Source organism: Bubalus bubalis, chromosome 2, assembly GCF_019923935.1.
Source record: "Bubalus bubalis isolate 160015118507 breed Murrah chromosome 2, NDDB_SH_1, whole genome shotgun sequence".
NCBI lineage: Eukaryota > Metazoa > Chordata > Mammalia > Artiodactyla > Bovidae > Bubalus > Bubalus bubalis.
This window is the reverse complement of record NC_059158.1, coordinates 44,602,896-44,627,698: the sequence shown is the minus strand read 5'-3', so window position 1 is coordinate 44,627,698 and position 24,803 is coordinate 44,602,896. Positions and strand designations below refer to the sequence as shown.

Below are 24,803 nucleotides of genomic sequence, written 5' to 3'. Positions count from 1 at the left end.
AATAATTTGAGTAAAAAAGCCACACATACACAAAGCTACATAATACAGTATATTTTGAAACAACAAGGTCCTACTGTATAGCACGGGGAACTATATTCAATATCTTGAAACAAACCATAATGGAAAAGAATATGAAAAAAAATCTGTATAGCTGAGTCATTTTGCTGTGCAGCAGAAATTAACACAACATTGCAAATCAAGTATACTTCAATAAAATTAGAGAAAGAAAAAAAAAATAGTGTATCTATTGCTGTGGAACAAACCACCCCTAGACTTTGAGGCTTAAAACAAAGATAATCATTTTATGATTTCTTGTGAGTCTGGGGGTTAACTGAACTTGAAGAACTAGTGATGTAACCCATGAACCAAAGCATTTATCACAGCAGCCACTCCACACAGCCCCTCACAATTCATGTAAGGACACTGGTTATGTGTCCCATCAGACTTGAACACCTTAAAAATACTGTAAAATTTCCCCGGACTTTCTGGGTCCTGCCTTTCCATAGTACAGTTTGGAAAGCCCACTGCTGCTGGCCCTCTGGGAAGTCAGGGCACCAATAGAGGACTTAAGTCCTACTTTAAAAAAAAATCAAATTTGGGCTTCCCTGGAGGCTCAGTGCTGAAGAATCCCCCTGCCAATGCGGGAGACATGGTTCGATCCCTGGTCCGGGAAGATCCCACATGCCTCGGAGCAGCTAAGCTCCATGAGCCCCGACTACTGAGCCTGTGCCTTAGAGTCTGGAAGCCCCGACTACCGAGCCTGTGCCTTAGAGCCTGGGAGCCCCAACTACTGAGCCCACGCTCCGCAGCTACTGAAGCCTGCATGCCCCAGAGCCTGTGCTCTGCAACAAGAGAAGACCCCATGGTGAGAAGCCCCCATGGTAAGAAGCCCCTACACCGCAATGAGGAGCCCCCGCTTGCCATAACAAGAGCAGCAACAAAGACCCAGCACTGCCAAAAATAAGTTAAAAAAATTTTAATAAATCAAATCCATGCAGCTGAGACTTCAATTCACAGTTAAGCAACAGGAGGAAATGGGAATCTCCCCTCCATTCATTTCACTGGCAAAGGTGACAAGAAAAGCAACTGGCTTTGGAGAAGCAGCGTTAAAAAAGGTGAAGTTCCTGACACAGAAGTGGCTTCGAAGTGGTTTGAGCGGTGGTTGCTATAAAGTCTAATTCCTGATGACAAAGCAAACAGCAACACTTAGAAGCAGAAGTAAAGCGGTTTATCAGATCGGTTCTGGCTGGCAGTTGCAGGGGGTGCTTTTTCTGTTTATAATGTGCCTTCCATATGTTGCAGAAATGTATTTGTTAGACTTTTTAAAGTGTTAACCAAACATGAATCGGAATCAGGAAGAATACAAGAGGCTAGATTCAAAGAGTATTTGCAAACCAAAGATGTACATACATAGTCTAGGGAAATGGCTGTTAAGAGATTCCAAATGGTTAATGTACTACAAGCAATAAAATCATAACCATGGACTTATCTTCCTCACCAGAGCAAAGTCATCAGACCTTATCAGCTTTCTACAGATCAACCTCTCATGGTACAGGGCCAGCTGGGTTTTTAGTCAAGTTACAATCCTTGAAAATACTCAGATTTTGGTCAGGCAGGATTATGAGAAAATGTTCACATACAATATTAATCAAGAAAGCTGATTTTTGCCTTATTTCCAATTTTTGGAATATTTTCCCTACACGGTTCCTACCCTTAAGGTAATGAGTTGACCAAATAAAATTTTCCAGAAATGTTTAACTCCATGTCCTTAATCTGACAGGCTGTTTTATATGGTCTGTTTTAGAATAAGATGTGACGATCGCCTTGCTGTGTGCTAACAAATAGAGGTCTCAGTGATATTAAGACTAGAGAGTTGTTGTCTCTCTAGAAGACTTTTGCCCATAAGGTCATAGTTTTATTTACCCCTTTGATAACCAGAAATAATTTTATTGCCATGTATCAACTTACAGATTCCAAGAACCCTCCCCCAACTCACCTTCTCAGAGATTTGCTGATAGGGCTTTTCACTGTGGATGAAATCTCATTTTCTCTGAGACACCCGAAGTTCATCAATGATCCTGGCTCACCAGAAATTAACATCCTTTCTGGGACTTCCCTGGTGGTCCAGTGGCTAAGACTCCATGCTCCCAATGCAGAGGTCCTGGGTTCAATCCCTGTTCAGGGAACTAGATCCCTTACGCCGCAACTGAGACCTGGTGCAGTCAAATAAGTAAATAAATACTTTTTAAAAACAGAAATAAAAAACATCCTTTCCACCTGTCAGGCAGTGACTTAATAAACTAGGAACTGATGTGCTCAGAGGATTTCATAGGCCTTGTTTCCACATATAAATTTCAGTCCTTTCTCTTATTACTGACTGGTCATACCCAATTAAATGAGATTTTCTTTTATATGTGACATTTCTGGCCTGCTCAGAATTCCGAATTAGGGGATGTGAACCACTGCTTATCACTACATTGCCATAAAGACAAAGCAACCCATAAAAGCACTTTGCATAGTATTTGCAGAGAAGAACCATATGCCAGATTTTCTATAGAATCATCATATATTCCACCAGTGAGGCTGGCCACAAAAATATTTCATTGTCTCTAGAGGTATGGTAGCTCTAAAAAGCAAAATTTAACTCACTATCCTTTAACCAAGAAGAGTTGGGATTTTTCTAAGCTTAAAAATTGTAAAAGCATTTGTCGGAATTCCAGTCATTTAGGGTCATCATTATCTTTCATTTTTCCTGAGTAGTTTTCAGTCTATGTTAAGATTTAGATAGAATACTTTTCTTGAGTTCTGAAGTTTCACTGGAACAAGAAAGACATGGTTCAAAGAACACTGAGTTTCATTTTCCACAGGCACAGGCTAACGTTGAGGATTATAGATAGATAAGAAGAAAATAAAATGGCTTATTCACAAGCTTATCAGAAAACAGAACATTTAAAACCATATTCTAAAACAAATCACCACAATTAAATATTGGTTAACAGTTTCATTCAGTCTTATTCCCTATTCCATTGATCTAGAGCTAGCAGACTATCTTAATGCCAAAGAATGTTCAAACTACTACCCAATTACACTCATTTCACATGCTAGCAAAGTAACGCTCAAAATTCTCCAAGCCAGGCTTCAACAGAATATGAATGGAGAACTTCCAGATGTTTAACCTGGATTCAGAAGAGGCAGAGGAACCAGAAATCAAATTGCCAACATCTGTTGCTGCTGCTGCTAAGTCGCTTCAGTCATGTCTGACTTTGTGTGACCCCATAGACAGCAGCCCACCAGGCTCCCCGATCCCTGGGATTCTCCAGGCAAGAACACTGGAGTGGGTTGCCATTTCCTTCTCCAATGCATGAAAGTGAAAAGTGAAAGTGGAGTTGCTCAGTCATGTCCGACTCTTAGCGACCCCATGGACTGTAGCCTACCAGGCTCCTCCGTCCATGGGATTTTCCAGGCAAGAGTACTGGAGTGGGGTGCCATTGCCTTCTCCGGCCAACATCCGTTAGATCATAGAAAAAGCAAGAGAGTTTCAGAAAAACATCTATTTCTGCTTCATTGATTATGCTAAAGCCTTTGACTGTGTGGATCACAACAAACTGTGGAAAATTCTTAAAGAGATGAGACCACCTGATCTGCCTCCTGAGAAACCTGTATGCAGGTCAAGAAGCAACAGTCAGAACGAGACTGGTTCCAAATTGGGAAAGGAGTACATCAAGACTGTATATTGTCACCCTGCTTATTTAACTTACATGCAGAGTACATCATGCAAAATGCTGGGCTGGATGAAGCACAAGCTGGAATCAACATTGCCGGGAGAAATATCAGTAAACTCGATATGCAGATGACACCACCCTTATGGCAGAAAGTGAAGAAGAACTAAAGAGACTCTTGATGAAAGTGAAAGAGGAGAGTGAAAAAATTGGCTGAAAACTCAACATTCAGAAAACTAAGATCATGGCATCCCGTCCTATCACTTCATGGCAAATAGATGGGGAAACAATGGAAACAGTTACAGACTTCATTTTCTTGGGTTCCAAAATCACTGCAGATGCTGACTGCAGCCATGAAATTAAAAAACGCTTTGCTCCTTGGAAGAAAAGCTATGACCAACCTAGACAGCATATTAAAAAGCAGAGACATTAAAAGCTTCTGCACAACAAAGGAAACCATAAACAAGGTAAAAAGACAGCCTTCAGAATGGGAGAAAATAATAGCAAATGAAGCAACTGATAAAGAATTAATCTCAAAAATATACAAGCAACTCCTGCAGCTCAATTCCAGAAAAATAAATGACCCAATCAAAAAATGGGCTAAAGAACTAAACAGACATTTCTCCAAAGAAGACATACAGATGGCTAACAAACACATGAAAAGATGCTCAACATCACTCGTTATCAGAGAAATGCAAATCAAAACCACAATGAGGTACCATTTCACGCCAGTCAGAATGGCTGCAATCCAAAAGTCTACAAGCAATAAATACTGGAGCTGGTGTGGAGAAAAGGGAACCCTCTTACACTGTTGGTGGGAATGCAAACTAGTACAGCCATATGGAGAACAGTGTGGAGATTCCTTAAAAAACTGGAAATAGAACTGCCATATGACCCAGCAATCCCACTGCTGGGCATACACACCAAGGAAACCAGAATCAAAAGAGACATGTGTACCCCAATGTTCATCACAGCACTGTTTATAATAGCCAGGACATGGAAGCAACCTAGATGTCCATCAGTAGACGAATGGATAAGAAAGCTGTGGTACGTATACACAATGGAGTATTACTCAGCCACTAACAAGAATACCTTTGAGTCAGTTCTAATGAAGTGGATGAAACTGGAGCCTATTATACAGAGTGAAGTAAGCCAGAAAGGAAAACACCAATACAGTATCAGTTCAGTTCAGTTCAGTCGCTCAGTTGTGTCCGACTCTTTGTGACCCCATGAATCCCAGCTCGCCAGGCCTCCCTGTCCATCACCAACTCCCGGAGTTCACTCAGACTCACGTCCATCGAGTCAGTGATGCCATCCAGCCATCTCATCCTCTGTCGTCCCCTTCTCCTCCTGCCCCCAATCCCTCCCAGCATCAGAGTCTTGTCAACTCGTCGCATGAGGTGGCCAAAGTACTAGAGTTTCAGCTTTAGCATCATTCCTTCCAAGGAAATCAATCCCAAGGCTGATCTCCTTCAGAATGGACTGGTTGGATCTCCTTGCAGTCCAAGGGACTCTGACGCATATATATGGAATTTAGAAAGAAGGTAACAATAACCCTGTATGCAAGAGAGCCAAAGAGACACAGATGTACAGAACAGTCTTTTGGACTCTATGGGAGAGGGAGAGGGTGGGATGATTTGGGAGAATGGCATTGAAACATGTATATTATCGTTTGTGAAAAGGATCGACAGTCCAGGTTTGATGCATGATACAGGGTGCTCGGGTCTGGTGCACTGGGATGACCCAGAGGGATGGGATGGGGAGGGAGGCAGGACGGGGGTTCAGGATGGGGAACACATGTACACCCATGGCTGATTCATGTCAATGTACAGCAAAACCAATACAATATTGTAAAGTAAGATAAATAAATAAATAAATTTTTAATTAAAAATTTAAAAATAAATAAATAAAATAAAAAGCAGAGACATTACCAACAAAGGTCCCTCTAGTCAAAGCTATGGTTTTTCCAGTAGTCATGTATGGATGTGAGAGTTGGACCATAAAGAAGGCTGAGTGCCAAAGAATTGATGCTTTTGAACTGTGGTGTTGGAGAAGACTCTTGAGAGTTCCTTGGACTACAAGGAGATCAAACCAGTCAGTCCTAAAGGAAATCAGTCCTGAATATTCATTGGAAGGACTGATGCTGAAGCTGAAGCTCCAACACTTTGGCCACCTGATCCAAACAGCTGACTCACTGGAAAAAACCCTGATGCTGGGAAAGATTGAAGGTTCGAGGAGAAGGGGACGACAGAGGATGAGATGGTTGGATGGCATCACCAACTCAATGGACATGAGTTTGAGCAAGCTCCAGGAGATGATAAAGGACAGGGAAACCTGGTGTGCTGCAGTCCATGGGGTCACAAAGCGTCGGACACAACTGAGCGACTGAACAACAGCAACAACAAGGGCTAACAGACTATGTTAGTGACTTCCTCTGCTTCTGTACTAAAGCAGTCTTACAAGTTTCCATTTTTAAGTCCCTGGTACAGTTTGACAAGTGTCAACAGGTGGCAATGGCAGCTTAAACTGACCGGTTTGTTCTCATAATACTATGCTCTGCAAGAGTGAGAATCAAGAAATCATGGTCATCTCATTTCAACTGAGCCCTGAGATTGTCCTTTTCTGTTGTTTCTCTCAGAAAATCGAATTTTCTAACACTTGTTTTTCTTTATTATTTATTTGGCTGTGCTAGGTCTTAGTTGAGGCATTCAGGACCTAGTTCCTCCACCAGGATGGAACTGGGGCCCCCTGCATCAGGAGCATAGGGTCTTAGCCATCGGACCACCATGGAAATCCCAGAAGACCCAATTTTGATGCCAGCTTCTAGCAAAGGGCTTCAGAAATTATGAGAGAAAAACAGAAAACACCTCTTTGGTCCTGCTGCTGCTGCTGCTGCTAAGTTGCTTCAGTCGTGTCCGACTCTATGAAACCCCATAGACGGCAGCCCACCAGGCTCCCCCATCCCTGGGATTCTCCAGGCAAGCGGGGTTTAATTAATCACAGTAACCAACAATATCAGAATAGAGGAAATAGAATCTAGAAATCTCACAGTTTCACAAAGACTTACCAGTCATTACCACAAAGGTAAGTACACATTCTGGACAGTGAGGGACTTTGGCCACTTTCCACGGTCTTCTAATCCAGCCTGTAAATTGCAGACTAGGGTTTCTACTAATCAGCAAGGATATTTTAAACCCAGAAACAAAGCTTCTTTAAAATGAATGTATTAAAATAAGCCTGCCAGACTTGGAATATGAACCAGACTGTGCTTTACTCTTTCTGAAACATCTACGTGCATGCATACTAAGTCACTCCAGTCGTGTCCGACTCTGCGAACCCGTGGACTGCAGCCCGCCAGGCTCCTCTGTCCATGGGGTTCTCCAGACAAGAATACTGGAGTGGCTTGCCGTGCCCTTCTCCAGGGCTACAGTCATTAATAAACCCCTACAATCTGCAGTGGGGCTCCCTGGTGGCTCAGATGGTAAAGAATCTGCCTGCAATGCAGGAGACCCTGGTTCAGTCCCTGGGTGGGGAAGATCCTCTGGAGTAGTAAATGTAACCCACTCCAGTGTTCTTGCCTGGAGAATCCCATGGACAGCGGAGCCTGGTGGGCTACGGTCCACGGGATCACAGAGTTAGACACGACTGAGCAACCAATGCACACACACACACAATCTGCAATACTTTTATCTGGACAAGATTAATCAAGGAAAGATTGAGCACCCTGTGTTTTGTCAGCTCTTGCTACATTGTGGGGTTGATACACAAGGTAGCTCTTTTGAGAGTACAGAATGACTTCAAAGTGAATGCGCTGTGCTGTCCTTCATCACAGTGTGTGCTAAGTGCTACACGTAGTGAAGTGTATGAAGCTTGCCTGCTGCTGCTGCTAAGTCACTTCAGTCGTGTCTGACTCTGTGTGACCCCATAGACAGCAGCCCACCAGGCTTCCGTCCCTGGGATTCTCCAGGCAAGAATACTGGAGTGGGTTGCCATTTCCTTCTTCAGTGCATGAAAGTGAAAAGTGAAAGTGAAGTCGTGTCCGACTCTGAGCGATCCCATGAACTGTAGCCTACCAGGCTCCTCCGTCCATGGGATTTCCCAGGCAAGAGTACTGGAGTAGGTTGCCATTGCCTTCTCCGATGAAGTTTGCCAAGTGCACCTAAATAACGTCCTTCTGCAGTTCATGTGATGACAGATTAAGCCTTTGGCGCCACCTAGTGGTCAAATAAGTAGTGGCTATCTAGTGGCGGGAACGGAGAAGGCAATGGCACCCCACTCCAGTACTCTTGCCTGGAGAATCCCATGGACGGAGGAGCCTGGTAGGCTGCAGTCCATGGGGTCGCTAAGAGTCGGACACGACTGAACGACTTCACTTTCACTTTCCACTTTCATGCATTCGAGGAGGAAATGGCAACCTACTCCAGTATTCTTGCCTGGAGAATCCCAGGGATGGGGGAGCCTGGTGGGCTGCTGTCTACCGGGTCGCACAGAGTCGGACACGACTGAAGTGACTTAGCAGCAGCAGCAGCAGCAGTAGGGGGAAAAGGGTTTTTTTAAGAGTAAAAAATAGTTGGACAATTTTAGTATTTTCAATTCAGAGTTTAGGCTTCAGGAAGGGGACAAAAAAATTTTTTTCAGAGGAAACTGGTCACTTAACTAATATAAATGGAAAGGCACTGGAAAGAGTGGGCAGTAGTTAAAAGCTTTTGCTATCCCAATAACCAGAGTGAAAATAAAACATTTTAAAATAAAGAAGTTAACATAATAATTATAAGAAGCTTTAGGTCTCTCATGATTCAAAGGAGTTTTGTTATTTGTTTTTAAAACAATTTAAGAACATGGAAGTATCAGCAAAATATTCAAATTATCAGGATACTGAGTGAGTGAGAGTATTCTGAAAAGAAATGGTTGTTGGCTGGGCTGATTACACTCAAGGGGAAAAAAAACTTTTTTATTTCTTTTTAAGAGTTCAGTGAATATTCCAAGAGCAAATTTGAACAAATCCTCTCTTTTTTTTTTTTTGCTTATTAATTTTAATTCATCATTATGTATGTGTTTTAAATATACAGAAATATAGTTAGATGAGAATATTATTTAAAGCTTTCAGCTTCAGCTTTAAATGTAAATTAATCTTATTAATACAATACAGTAATGTGTGTATGACACTGAGCTGACCATCATTTTTTTATTGAAGTATACTTGATTTACAGCGCCGTGTTAGTTTCAGGTGTATAGTTTTATATATGTGGGCTTCCCAGGTGGTGCTAGTGGTAAAGAAGCTGCCTACCAAAGCAGGAGACATAGAGACGTGGGTACCATCCCTGGGTCAGGAAGATCCTCTGGAGGGGAGCATGGCAACCCACTCCAGTATTCTTGCCTGGAGAATCCCCATGAACGGAGGAGCCTACAGTCCATGGGGTCACAAAGAGTCAGACACGACTGAAGTGACCGAGCATGCACACATGCAAATATATATGTGTATATATTCTTTTTCATTTCTCGGCCTTCTGGCTAAGATCAAGTGTAGTATGGGGGCTTCCCAGGTGGCACAGTGGTAAATAAACTGCCTGCCAATGCAGGAGACGCAAGAGATGCAGGTTCAATCCCTGGGTTGGAAAGATCCCCTGGAGTAGGAAATGGCAACCCACTCCAGTATTCTTGCCTGAAAAATTCCTTGGAAAGAGGAGCCTGGTGATCTATGGTCCATAGGGTCTCCAAGAATCAGAGGTGACTGAGCACACATATTCTTTTTCTGATTATTTTCCTGTATCAGTTCAGCTCAGTTGCTCAGTCATGTCTGAATCTGTGACCCCATGGACTGCAGCACACCAGGACAAAATATTGAGTATAGTTCTCAGTGCTATACAGTGGGTCCTTGTTGGTTATCTGTTTTATATATAATAGTGTGTGTGTGTGTATGTTACTTCCAAATTCCTAATTTATCCCTCCCACCAACCTTTCCTCTTTGGTAACCATAACTTTATTTCCTATGTCTGTGAATCTGTTTTATAAACAAGTTCATTTATATCATTTTATTTATTACCACATATAGGTTATACATGGGACTTCCTTGGTGACTCAGATGGTAAAGAATCTGCCTGCAATGCAGAAGACCAGGGTTCGATCCCTGGGTTATATATGGTATTTGTCTGTCTTTGTCTGCCTTATTTCACTTAATATGATCATCTCTAGGCCCATCTAGGTTGCTGCAAATGGCATTATTTCATTCTTTTTTATGGCTGAGAAATATTCCATTATATATATATATATATATATATACACATACACACACACATATGCCACATTTTTAATCCATTCATCTTAAGTTGACCATCTTAATTTGAGTTTTGCAAAAAATAAATATTGTTAAGAGTATATACATAAAAGCTGATTCAGTCTTTTTCAGCGAGTCAGTATTTTTCTTCCTTTGTCTCTATAAATTATTATTTCTTTTAAGCATGTTGCAGGTAATCAAAAGTTATTTCTTGATTAGCTCAATTTAAATTAGTCCAAAGTTATAAAATCATTTAGGTGAGACTACAAAGTTAACATAATCACTATTGATCTTAGAAGTTTTCACTTAGGGGTGAAATTTTAAATTTTTAGGGAGAAAGTAAGTGGTGAAACTGTCAAATGATTTGCAACATTGTCTAAAGTTCACAAGAACCAATAGTTTAAAAAATAAAAGCATATCCTGTGTTAATTAGATTAAATATGTATGCTTACATTTAGGTTTGCTTCCCAGAAATTGAGACAGCAAAATGAATCTGAGGACAGAAGTCCTTTACTTTTTTTTCCCCAAAATCAATTTAAAGTGATAGAAATCAAATTAGTAAGTGACTAGAGTGGGAAGTGGGAGAAGGCAATGGCACCCCACTCCAGTACTCTTGCCTGGAAAATCCCATGGGCGGAGGAGCCTGGTGGGCTGCAGTCCATGGGGTCGCTAAGAGTCAGACACAACTGAGCGAACTTCACTTTGACTTTTCACTTTCATGCATTGGAGAAGGAAATGGCAACCCACTCCAGTGTTCTTGCCTGGAGAATCCCAGGGACTGGGGGAGCCTGGTGGGCTGCCGTCTATGGGGTCGCACAGAGTCAGACACGACTGAAGCGACTTAGCAGCAGCAGCAGCAGAGTGGGAAGTGACTGCAAAATGTCAAGAGAGAGTGAACTTTTTGAGACAAGAAAAATGTTCTATGTATCAGCTGAGGTGGTGGTTACACGTGTATTCATTTGTCAAAACTCTTCAAGCTGAATACTTCAAATGGTTCCATTGGGTTTTAGGTAAATTACACCTCAAAAAAGTTTTTCATGTTCTTAAATCATTTTAAAAGCAAATAACAAAACCCTTTGAGTCATAAGAGACCTAAAACATCTTATAATTATCATGTTACCTGCTTACATTTATTTTTAAATGTTTTATTGTCACTCTAGTTACTGGAACAGCAAAACCAAATAGGTTATAGGTCAAGAAGAGCACGTCAAATATACTATTTCCTTTTTTGCTCCCAAATTTAGTAGATCAGATTTTTAAACTCAAATTATTTAAACTAAACTAAAACAAAAGCATCTGTGACACAGTTTAGAAGGATTAGAGTGTAAGGCTCCGGTCCAGTCCCTGACACTCTCCTCAGCCCATAGATCCTGTATCAACTCCAGGCAAGAAAAGTGGTGCTAACTTCATCAGGAGTCCTTCCCAAATCTACCATTTACTGACCAGATATTTACTAATTTAGGCCTTTCATTCTTCTTTCTTCTACCATAGTTTTCAAAGTAAACTTTAAGTTCAAAAGCTTCACCATTTTTAATCTTTTTTTTTAAAAACTGAAGTATAGTTGATTTACAGTACTATGTTAGTTTCAGGTGTAAAGTGATTCAGTTATACATTTTTTCCAGATTCTTTCCCCTTACAGGTTATTATAAAATCCTGAGTACAGTTCCCTGTGTTATACAGTGGATCTTGCTGCTAAGTCGATTCAGTCGTGTCCGACTCTGTGCGACCCCATAGACGGAAGCCCACCAGGCTCCCCCGTCCCTGGGATTCTCCAGGCAAGAACACTGGAGTGGGTTGCCATTTCCTTCTCCAATGCATGAAAGTGAAAAGTGAAAGTGAAGTCACTCAGTCGTGTCCGACTCCTAGCAACCCCATGGACTGCAGCCTACCAGGCTCCTCCGTCCATGGGATTTTCCAGGCAAGAGTACTGGAGTGGGTTGCCATTGCCTTCTCCGACAGTGGATCTTAGTTATCTGTTTTATATAGTAGTGTGTTTATGTTAATCTCTAACTCCTAATCTATCCCTCCAAGAGTTTAACCTTTTGACCATCTTTGTCTGCCTGTGGCCACTTAAGGCATGAAGCGGTGATGCTTTATCTGTCTCTATAATAGAAAGACAAAACAATCTTCAACTGATGTCTTAGAATTTTTCTGCTGTACATCTGAATATGTAAAAAATACAGGACATGTTCTTGCAGGATACAGGACACAGGGCATAGTTACCTTTGGGAAGCAGAGTGATAGGGGAAGGGGAAGTGAAAAAAGGAGCCCTTTTACCCTTTTTACACTCTTCTGTAGGGTTTGAACTTTTTATAACAAGATAACTTTACAAGAAATCAGGTATTTACTGCTGCTGCTAAGTCACTTCAATTGTGTCCGATTCTGTGCAACCCCATAGACAGCAGCCCACCAGGCTCTGCCATCCCTGGGATTCTCCAGGCAAGAACACAAGTGGGTTGCCATTTCCTTCTCCAAGGTATTCTCCAGGTATTTACAACAAAGCTAGTGGAGGTGATGGAATTCCAGTTGAGCTATTCCAAATCCTGAAAGATGATGCTGTGAAAGTGCTGCACTCAATATGCCAGCAAATTTGGAAAACTCAGCAGTGGCCACAGGACAGGAAAAGGTCAGTTGTCATTCCAGTCCCAAAGAAAGGCAATGCCAAAGAATGCTCAAACTACCACATAATTGTACTCATCTCACACGCTAGTAAAGTAATGCTCAAAATTCTCCAAGCCAGGCTTCAGCAATATGTGAACCGTGAACTTCCTGATGTTCAAGCTGGTTTTAGAAAAGGCAGAGGAACCAGAGATCAAATTGCCAACATCTGCTGGATCATGGGAAAAGCAAGAGAGTTCCAGAAAAACATCTATTTCTGCTTTATTGACTATGCCAAAGCCTTTGACTGTGTGGATCACAATAAACTGTGGAAAATTCTGAAAGAGATGGGAATACCAGACCACCTGACCTGCCTCTTGAGAAATTTGTATGCAGGTCAGGAAGCAACAGTTAGAACTGGACATGGAACAACAGACTGGTTCCAAATAGGAAAAGGAGTACGTCAAGGCTGTATATTGTCACCCTGCTTATTTAACTTATATGCAGAGTACATCATGAGAAACCCTGGACTGGAAGAAGCACAAGCTGGAATCAAGATTGCCGGGAGAAATCTCAATAACCTCAGATATGCAGATGACACCACCCTTATGGCAGAAAGTGAAGAGGAACTCAAAAGCCTGTTGATGAAAGTGAAAGTGGAGAGTGAAAAAGTTGGCTTAAAGCTCAACATTCAGAAAACGAAGATCATGGCATCTGGTCCCATCACTTCATGGGAAATAGATGGGGAAACAGTGGAAATAGTGTCAGACTTTATTTTACTGGGCTCCAAAATCACTGCAGATGGTGACTGCAGCCATAAATTTAAAAGACACTTAATCCTTGGAAGGAAAGTTATGACCAACCTAGATAGCATATTCAAAAGCAGAGACATTACTTTGCCAACAAAGGTCCGTCTAGTCAAGGCTATGGTTTTTCCTGTGGTCATGTATGGATGTGAGAGTTGGACTGTGAAGAAGGCTGAGTGCCGAAGAATTGATGCTTTTGAACTGTGGTGTTGGAGAAGACTCTTGAGAGTCCCTTGGACTGCAAGGAGATCCAACCAGTCCATTCTGAAGGAGATCAGCCCTGGGATTTCTTTGGAAGGAATGATGCTAAAGCTGAAACTCCAGTACTTTGGCCACCTCATGCAAAGAGTTGACTCATTGGAAAAGACTCTGATGCTGGGAGGGCTTGGGGGCAGGAGGAGAAGGGGACGACAGAGGATGAGATGGCTGGATGGCATCACTGACTCGATGGACATGAGTCTGAGTGAACTCCAGGAGTTGGTGATGGACAGGGAGGCCTGGCGTGCTGTGATTCATGGGGTGGCAAAGAGTCGGACATGACTGAGCGACTGATCTGATCTGATCTGATCTACTATGGAATTACTATGGAATTTACTATGAAATTTTTAAAATAAGAAACAGATGGATTTTCCACTAGGTGGTAGTAGAGAATTACAATCAATATTAGTCTGAACCTATAGGGCATTTTAAGATCTTTCTGTGTTGTTGGGTGTTGTCATTATAGACATGCCTGAACCGGCTAAGTCTGCTCCAGCCCCTAAAAAGGGCTCTAAAAAAGCTGTGACCAAGGCCCAGAAGAAGGACAGCAAGAAGCGCAGGCACAGCCACAAGGAGAGCTACTCCGTGTGCATGTACAAGGTGCTGAAACAAGTCCATCCGGTCACCGGCATCTCATCCAAGGCCATGGGAATCATGAACTCCTTCGTCAACGACATTTTCGAGTGCATTGCTGGGGAGGCATCGCGCCTGGCGCATTACAACAAGCGCTCGACTATCACATCCAGGGAGATCCAGACCGCCGTGCGCTTGCTGCTACCTGGGGAGCTGGCTAAGCACGCCGTGTCCGAGGGCACTAAGGCTGTCACCAAGTATACCAGCTCCAAGTAAATATAATATGCCTAGCGGCTGTTAACGGAGAAGGCAATGGCACCCCACTCCAGTACTCTTGCCTGGAAAATCCCATGGACGGAGGGCCTGGTGGGCTGTAGTCCATGGGGTCGCTAAGAGCCGGACACAACTGAGTGACTTCACTATAGGGCAGAAGGAAATACTAAGCTGAGAAGAAAAGGCTCTAGTTCATTTGTAGCTACAAATGTTTATTTAGAAGTTCAGTCTGAGGTTTCATTGCTTCATGAACATTAGATAACAGATTTATGTGTTTGAGCAATGCTTTTCTGGTCATGTTCTCCTATAACCTGCCTTTCTGAAAACTGGCCTGAGATGTACTTCTACTGAAATTGAACAGTCATAATACCAGGAGCCCTGCTTGGCTCTCTGTGATGACCTAGACGGGTGGAATGTGGGGTGGAGCTCAAGAGGGAGGGGATATATATATATATACAATTATGACTGATTCATGTTGATGTACAGCTGAAGCCACCACAACATTGTAAAGCCATTATCCTTCAATTAAAAAAAGAAGTATAAAAAGCTTGCTTTCTTTGGTTGCAGAAGTCTGAAAGGGTTTCTTAAAATTAATTATTGAAGTTTCACTGTTATGATACTATGTGATACTATTTCTTGAGACTTTTACTCTAAGGAGTTGAGGAATTCGGATGTAACAGCTTTGTATCCTGAAATAAAGAATTAGATTGTTGATTGTCTCTTCCATGGAAGATCTAACAGAGAAACTATAGAGGTTCAGAGACATGGGTTTTTTAAAATCTGTTAATTCAACCTGTCTCTCTGGGCTTAAAAGATAAAAAAAAGTTTTAAAAAGGACTTCTGGGAAAAAAAAGAAAGTTGAATAATTGAGATGCATTATGGAATAATGGAATCTTGAGAAGAGATACATACTGATAACAAATATATACATTTTTTCCTTAGCTGAAGTGAAATTGCAGAAATATACATTGAATCTGCACACATTCCTCCCCTTAAGTCTCCCTGGATGGAGGGAGGGTGTGTGTGCTGAAGGAGGAGCCTCCCACAAGCGGGCCACCGCATCCTCACCGAATCTCCAGTGTGCTTGACCCATCGCGTCAATGACCCTCATGTCTCCACCCAGTTGCAGTGCCCACTGCACCCAAAAGCAGCAGGACACACATTCTTCTCAAGTGCACATGGGACATCCTCCAAAGCAGATCGCATGTTTGGCCACAAAATAAGTCTCAGGAAATTTAAGGTTGAAATCATATCAAACATCTTTTGGGATCACTACAGTATAAAACTAGAAATCAACTACAAGAAAAAAGCTGCAAAAAAAACAAACATGTGGAGACTAAACTACACACTTCTAAACAACCCATGGGTCAAGGAAGAAATCAAGGAAGAAGTCACAAAATACCTTGGGACAAGTGAAAATAGAAACACATCTGTCCAAAATCTATGAGACACAGAAAAGCAATCCTAAGGGGGAAGTTCAAAGCAATACAGGCCTAATCCCAAGAAACAAGAGAAATCTCAAATAAATAACCTACTTTTACACCTAAAGGAATTAGAAAAAGAAGAACAAATAAAGCCCAAAGTTCACAGAGGAAAGAAAATAAAGATTAGAGCAGAAATACATGAAATACAGACTTTTTAAAAGGAGAAGATTAATTAAGAGACTAAGAATTAATTATTTGAAAAGATAAACAATCAACACTTAGTCCCTTATATATTTTGGATATGTCTCCTTAGGCAAAAGAAAAGAAAAAATAAAGAAATGGGATTACACCAAACTGAAAAGTACAGCAAAGACATCACCAACAGCACAGAAAGGCACCCTACTGAACTGAAGACAGTATTTGCCCGTGACATACCCAATAATGGGTTGGTATCCAAAATGTGTAATGAACTCATGCAACTAAGCAGAAAAGCACAACCTGACTAAAAACTGGGCAGAGGACCTGAAGCAACACTTTCCCCCAAGACGCACAGATGGCCAGCAAGCACATGAGAAGGCGAGCAACTTCACTAATCATCGCAGAAAGGCAAGTCAAACCCTGATGAGACACCACTCATACCTGTCAGAACGGCCATCAAGAGGACAAGAAGTAACAAGTACTCATGAGGGTGCGGAGCACAGGGAGCCCACGTGGACAGCTGGCAGAAATACTGGTGTCATCATTGTGGAAAACAGCATGGAGGTCCCTCAAAAACTAAAAATAGAACTATCATGCTGCTGCTGCTGCTGCTAAGTCGCTTCAGTCGTGTCCGACTCTGTGCGACCCCATAGACGGAAGCCCACCAGGCTCCCCCATCCCTGGGATTCTCCAGGCAAGAACACTGGAGTGGGTTGCCATTTCCTTCTCCAATGCATGAAAGTGAAAAGTGAAAGGGAAGTCGCTCAGTTGTGTCCGACTCTTAGCGACCCCATGGACTACAGCCTACCAGGCTCCTCCATCCATGGGATTTTCCAGGCAAGAGTACTGGAGTAGGGTGCCATTGCCTAGGACCCAGCAATTCTGGGTCTTTATCTGAAGAACATGAAACACTAATTTTAAATCATATATATATATATATATATATATATATATACACACACACACACTTCTATGTTCATTGAAGTACTATTTACAATAGCCAAGATTGGAATCAACCTAAATGTGGATCAATAGATAGATGAAGAAAAAAGATGTGGTACATAAATATACAGCAGAATACTCCTCAGCCATAAAAAAGATGAAATCTTTCCATTTGCAGCAACATGAATGGACCTGGAGGGTATTACACTAAATGAAATGTCAGAGAAAAACAAATCCCATGTGAGTTTATATAGGGATCCACATAGGCAGTAACAAAACAAAAATATGGACAACAACAAAAAACAGAAATAGACTCACGGATACAGAGAACAAACTGGTGGTTCTGAGAGGGCGAGGGGCTGGGAGGGCTGATGAAATCAGTGAAGGAGATTCACAGGTACAAACTGCCAGATATAAAGTAAATAAGTCACCTGAATATAATGTACACATAGGGAGTATAGTAAATAGTATGGTAACAGCTATGTGTGGTAACAAAGAGTAACTGGTCTTATTGCCGTGACCATGTCATACACAAAGATTTGGATCACTATGTCGTAAACTGAAAGTAATATAATATTGTGTGTTAATACAACTCAATACAAGAATAAAATAAAAAGTGATTCCAAATGCATTTCTATTGCAGGGCAGCAATGGAGATGCAGAGAGAACAGACTTGTAGACACAGGGAGGAAGGAGAAGGTGGGAAGAATGGAGAGGGTAGCTTAGAAACATATTCACGAAAAGACCCTGATGCTGGGAAAGACTGAAGGCGGGAGGAGAAGGGGACGACAGAGGATGAGATGGCTGGATGGACATGAGTTTGAGCAAGCTCCGGGAGTTGGTGATGGACAGGGAGGCCATGGGGTCGCAGTCAGACACGACTGAGCGACTGAACTGAACTGAACTGAACCTTATGTAAAATAGTCAGTGGGAATTTGCTGTGACTCAGAGAGCTCAAACCAGGGCTCTGTGACAACCTAGAGGGGTGGGACGGGGTGGGAGGCGGGAGGGAGGTTCAGGAGGGAACCTATGTATATCTCGGCTGACTCATGCTGATGTATGGCAGAAACCAACACAGTATTATAGAGCAATCATCCTTCAATTAAAAATAAGTAATTTTAAAAGGCCATTCTAATTCATAATTCTGATAATTATTGAGGATGTACATAATTTTGTATATTTATTGGTCATTCATATTTCCTTCTTTTGTGAAATGCCTATTCCCATCTTTGACCATTTTCTCTTGGATTGCTATGAACTATTCTGAATATAATCCTATGTGAATTATGTGTGATACAAGTAAATTTAGTTTGTAGCTTTTGGTTTTCTTTCTTTAAAGTATATTTTGATGGAAGTTTCTAATTTTAATATGGCCAGATTTATTAACCTTTCCTTTATTTTTCTGTTTTCAAGTATTTGTGTGTGTCTTATTTGATAACTGTTTTCCCATCTTGAAGTCATACAGTTAATTTTTTTACATTTTTATCTGAAAGTTTTAATGTCTTGTCTCTAACATTTTATCCCTTGCATGTGTGCTAAATTGATTCAGTCATGACCAATTCTTTATGACCCTATGGACTGTAGCCCCCCAGGCTCCTCTGTCCATGGGATTCTCCAGGCAAGAAATACTGGAGTGGGTTGCTGTGCCCTTCTCCAGCAGATCTTCCCAACCCAGGGATCAAACCCATGTCTCTTATGTCTCCTGCATAGGCAGGTAGGTTCTTTACCACTAGCACCACCTGGGAAACCCTTTTAAACCTTAGTTCTTCTGAAATATATTTTTACATGTGATGAATGTATATTCAATTATTTCAGTGTCTTTTATTTAAGAGTACATCTTTTACCCACTTGAAGTGAATGCCCACTCTTCATATATTGGTACCAGGGGACCTGATGCTGTCTTTCTATTCTATTTTATTGGTCCAGTTGGCTACACACATACCATCATCAGTCGTGCATGCTCTTAACTACAGTGGCATTTTAATATCTTGTTATATGGTTGAGAAATCCCCTCAACTTCCTCTTTCTCTTCAGTGGTATCTTGCTTCTTCTTAACCTTTTTCTACTTTATTTCATTTAGAATCAGTTTGTCTACATTCCATGGGACTTCCCTGGTGGCTCAGCCAGTAAAGAGTCTGCCTGCTGTGCAGAAGCCGCAAGAGATGCAAGTTCGATCCCTGGGTCCAGAAGATCTCCTGGAGGAGGGCATAGCAACCCAGTCCAGCATTCTTGTCTGGAGAATCTCATGGACAGAGGAGCCTGGCAGGCTCTAGTCCATAGGGCCCCAAAGAGTCAGACACAACTGAACCCACTTAGCACCCACATTCCATGAAATACCCAATAGAGATTTTTTTTTTTTTGAGGAATTGCATTGAAGTTGTAGATCATACAGGGGAAAACTGACATCTTCTAATATTGAGGCTTCCTAACCATGATTATGGTACATCTCTCCATTTCCATGGGGCTTTCAATATTTTTAGTTTCCCCCATTTAAATCTTGTATGTCTTTTCTTTCTGAGAATTTATTTCTAGTTCCTGTAAATTTGTTATTAAATGAGACCATTTTATCACATGTCCCACTTGTTTGTTTTGAAAGTGCAATTGATTTTTGTGTGTATTTATCCCACCGCCTGGCTAAACTGTTATTTATCCTTATATCTTAGATTTGGGAGTATTTTTCCTGTAGACAGTCATACCACGTATGAATAATGAAGATTTGTTTTTTCCTTTGCTACGCTTCTAACTATATTTTTCCTTCTTTCCTTCCTTTTGGCTGTTGTTAAAACTCCTGAATTCTCTCCCTAAGGAACTCCATTTTCCATTTCACAGTATAACATTTGACTCTCTAGAAGGGTCTACCTCTTTTTAACTCAATGCCAATGATAGGATTTCAGTTCTTAGCCTTAAGACGCAAGTGACAAAATTCTCTGTAAGATAATAAAAAAAAAAAGATGTTCTTTTCTTCTCAGGAAGCTGGGGAGAACAATGAATGCATTTTTAACATTAATCTGTCTTTGTAAATGCTATATCTAACAAAGATAATTTGTCAAATCCTTAGACCTCAAAGACTTTGGACAAGACCAGATAAAATACCCCTTAACCTGTAAGTTTGAGCACCCATCTTTCTTAACAGTGTAGAGAGCCCTAGTGATATTGTTAACATCTCCATCTGCAGGAAGCTAAAATTACTTGAGAATTTTTTTCTGTCAAAAAAGAAAAAGAATAACTTGCATTTTTCTCTTCTCAAACACAGAATAAAATGACTCTACTGGACTTTATATTAAACAAAGAATGAGAGACTGTTGAATGACTGAACCAAGCAGAAAGTAGAACCATAAGGTAAGTGATTCTATGCTGAGCCTAAAGATGAGCCCACAGTAATAACAAGAAGAAAAGTTTTTAATCCTAAGAAATCAAGTAAGACAAATCTCTGTTTGGGCTTCAGTGGGAGTCTGCCCGGTTCTGTGATCTTTCCCCAGATATCTCAAAACTTTGTCACTCAAGACTCATTTGTACTAAAAATCCAGAGCTATTAGAAAGTAAGAAAATTACAGGATTTTCTTTCACTGTTGATTTTTGTCTAAAGATTTTTGCCAGATGTCACAGGTGTGGGTCCAGGTGGAGTCTCATATGTGAGTGACTAGTTGAATCCAAGCAGGCATTCCCAAACTTGACTGCGTAGAAACTCTCTGTAAAGTGTGTTAAAATGCAGATTCCTGGGTCCTGTGTCCAGAATGTCTGATGCAGAAGGTTTGAGTTCAGACATAAAAATTTGCATTTTAAGTACATCTCTGGGTGATGCTGAAGGTTCTAGTCTGAAGACCACATGTTGAGAACTACTGGAGTAGAAAAACACCTGTAATTCCAGCATATGTTCTAGTATTCATTTTTCTAAGTTGGTTGTGCTCTAAATTCATCTGATTCCAAGTGAGTGATTCTTTGTGAGAAATGAGGCTGAGCTGGAGAGTGTCTCCATGGAGAGGCCTGAGAACAACCCAGCCTGGGTTAAGTCCATGCTGCAGAGCACAGAGGTTGCAATCGGTGGCTTTTCCTCAGTAAGACACCCACAACCCACCACCCCAAGTTTTTATTAAGGAAACATAAGGAAGCCATGTGTTTTTTTTTCTCTTCTAGATGTATGCGTTTTCTTCTTTCTTTTCCTTGGCAGGAAAATGCGATTGTACAATCTCCAGCTTTCCCAAGAAGTTAATGATTTCTCCTTTATTAAAGTGTGAGATTTATTTTCCCTGTTGTGAAAGCCCATGTGAGCCATGTGTTTAGGATGTTTGTATCTATATTCATGGATGAGACTGACTTATTTTCCTTTCTTGTACTGTCTTTGTCAAATTTTTAGTGTAAAGTTTACATAAGCCTCCTACAGGGCTTCCCTGGCGGCCCAGTCAGTAAAGAATTCAGGAGACATAGATTCAATCCCTGGGTTGAGAAGATCCCCTGGAGGAAGGCATGGCAACCCACTCCAGTATTCTTTCCTGGGAAATCCCCAACAACAGAGGAGCCTGGCAGGCTGCAGTCCATAGGGTCGCAAAGAGTAGTACATGACTGAGCAACTAAAGCACAGCATAAGCCTCCTAAAATAAGTATGGGATATACCCTCCTTTAATATTCTGTAAGAATTTCTATAGGATTAGAATTGCTTTTTCCTTCATTGTTTGGTACAACTTTGTTGTTATTGAGTTGCTAAGTCATGTCCAAACTCTTTTGAGACCCCATGGACTGTAACCCGCCAGGCTCCTCTGTCCATGGGATTCTCCAGACAAGAATACTGAAACAGGTTACCATTTCCTTCTCCAGGGGATCTTCCCAACCCAGGGATTGAACCTGCATCCACCTGAGTCTCTGCATTGTAGGCAGATTCTTTACCACTGAGCCATCAGAGAAGCTCTTGGTACAACTTACTGGTGTAGCATTCAGGGTTTGAGTTTCTTTTGTGCAAAGACATTCAACAATCAATTTAATTTTTCCTACACGATTATTAAAACAAAGAATTCAATGCAACTGAAAAATGATGAGTTGATCACTGTGTGGAACCTCCAACCAGAGCTATTTTCAGAAAGAAATGGCAGAGTCCCTTTCCATTACATGCCATGTCCTGAAGGAAGGTCACTCTGACTCAGGGCTCCTTTCCTTATAAATGAGTCTAAGGGTGGTGGGGGAGGGCTCAGAGGGAGAAGGCTCTCAGTTACCTTGTTGGGGGGGGGGGGGCAGTTGTATTTTTCTTTGCTTTTCTTTTTTTAATTTTATTTACATATAGTTGATTTACAATGTGTTAATTTATGCTGTACAGCAAAGTGATTCAGTTTTATATATATATATAGTATTCTTTTCCATTATGGTTTATCACAGGGTATTGAATAAAGTTCCCTCTGCTATATAGTAGGACCTTGTTGCTATCCATCCTATATATAATAGTTTGCATCTGCTAATCCCAAATTCCCAATCCATGTCCTTCCTGCCCCCAAACCCCTTAGCAACTACACATGTGTTCTTTACGTCTGTGAGTCCCTTTCTGTTTTGTAGAAAGGTTCATTTATGTCAGATTTTAGATTCCACATGTAAGTGTGGGGGGGGTTGGGGGGGTGCTAAGTCGCTTCAGTTGTGTCTGACTCTGCAATTCTCTGGACTGTAACTTGCCAGATTCTTCTGTCCATGTGATTCTCCAGGCAAGAACACTGGAGTGGGTTGCCATGCCCTCCTCCAGGAGATTTTCCTGACTCAGGGATCAAACCTGCATCTCCTGCAGCTCCTGCCTTGTAGGCAGATTCTTTACCACTGAGCCACCAGGGAATACCCCCGTCTTCCCCAGCCCGCACATAAGTGATACATGGTATTTGTCTTTTTGTTCCTGACTCACTGGGTCCATCCATGTTGCTGCTGCTGGTTTACTTTGGAAGCAAGGGCACCAGGAGTTCAGTTCATGGAGAGGGATCAGTGCTTTTCAAACTTTAAAAAAAAAAAGTTTTGTTTAGGACTCGCCTGGTGGTCCAGTGGTTAAGAATGCACCTGTCAATGCAGGGGACACAGGTTCAATCCCCGGTCCGAGAAGATCCCACATGCTGTGGAGCAAACTAAGCCTGTGATCCACAGCTATTGAATCCACATACTCTGGAGCTCATGCTCTGCAACAAGAGAACCCACCGCAATGAGAAGCCATGCACCGCGGGGAGAAGGCCCAGGCACAGCAATGAGGGCCCAGTGCTGCCAAAAATAAATTAATTAATTAAACATTTTTAAGTATTTACAAAGAAGCAAGTTTTTTTAAATATATTCACCTGTTGATACACACAAATATATTTAACTGAAGCATTTCACGAAACTGTAGTTACACTCACTATCTGTGGTGCAGGTTGCTACTTTCTATTCCACTGTATTATATTCCATTCCACTAAATATATATTTATAGTATATTTATTTCATATAGGGCTTCCCTGGTGGCTCAGCTGGTAAAGAATCTGCCTGCAATGCAGGAGACCCGGGTTCGATTCCTGGGTTAGGAAGATCCCCTGGAGAAGGAAATGGCAACCCACTCCCAATATTCTTGTCTGGAGATACATATTACTATATATTTTATAAATATCTATATAGATATATATATATAGATGGCGCTAGTGGTAAAGAACCCGCCTGCCAATGCAGGAGACCTAAGAGACCAGGGTTCGATCTCTGGGTCGGTAAGATCCCCTTGAGAAGGGCATGGCAACCCATTCCAGGATTCTCGCCTAGAAAATCCCATAGACAGAGAAGCCTGGCGGGCTAGACAGTCCATAGCTGTCGTTCAAAGAGTTGGACACGACTAGAGCGACGTTAGCACGCCCATATATTATATATAAAATATATACAAATATTACATACATTTACATTACTTACCCCATTCCACTAATAACACACATACACATACATACAGGCTTTCAGCGCCGTGGATGAGGCTCAGGAATGGATCTAGGAGCGTGACCCGCGCTGGGGATTCCCAGGACGCACCTTTCCACATCCGTGGTGCCAGTGACTCCAGGTTTCTCTCTTCCACCCGCCCACGGGGAGGATTCCAGCCTTAGTCAAGATTCGCACTGATCAAGTCAAAGGCAGGCAATTTCCTTTCTGAGTTCCCACTTCGTGCTGTGGCATCTGGAACCCGATAACTACTAGAAGTGCCCGTCCGGCTCCTTTCATGGGCCCTGGGCAGGGGCGAGCAGGTGCGTGGGGGAACCACGCTGAGGCCGAACAGCCCGGGTCACGGCGGGACGGCGCTCCTCCCGGGAGAGCGGAGAGCAGCCCTGCCTGGTCCAAGCGGGAGGGTGGGGCTCTGTGCCCCGGGCCGGGCGCCGAGCTGTGACTGGCGTTCCAGAGAGCCAATCATACCCTCCGACCCGAGCGGGTGGGGCCCGAGTGCGCCAGGCGCGAGGACTGAGAATCCTCCCGGCCCGGTGCTGCCGTTTCACCAGCCCCGGAGGAGCGCCCCGGGAGTCCCGCTTCTCCGCGCCTCAGACAGCGCTCCTTAAAAGTTTGCACCTGGGCCTGGAGACTCAACAGAAGCGGAAGCTGCGTCTGGAAAGCCCAGGCTCCTTGGGAGATTGCGAAAAGTCCTGGAGCGCCTGGCTGGAGGAAAAGGGTATCCGTTCGGTGGCTGGCACACAGCTACAGAGCGCGCAGGGACGCTTATAGCGGGTGAATTTTGGGACGGTGATTGTAGCCCCCAGGGATCACCTAAGTAGGGTTCAATTCA

The 24,803-nt window shown here is 42.2% G+C and overlaps 1 long non-coding RNA gene across 1 annotated transcript; it reads right to left on the bottom strand.

The window, feature by feature from the left end:
- Window positions 1–961: 961 nt before the first annotated feature.
- Window positions 962–24,561, bottom strand: LOC112581115. Its single transcript, XR_006546159.1, has 3 exons — window positions 24,062–24,561; window positions 1,997–2,213; window positions 962–1,181 (listed from the first exon to the last, which is right to left on the bottom strand). It is a non-coding gene; the product is annotated as an uncharacterized LOC112581115 (long non-coding RNA).
- Between the last annotated feature and the right edge of the window lie 242 nt (window positions 24,562–24,803).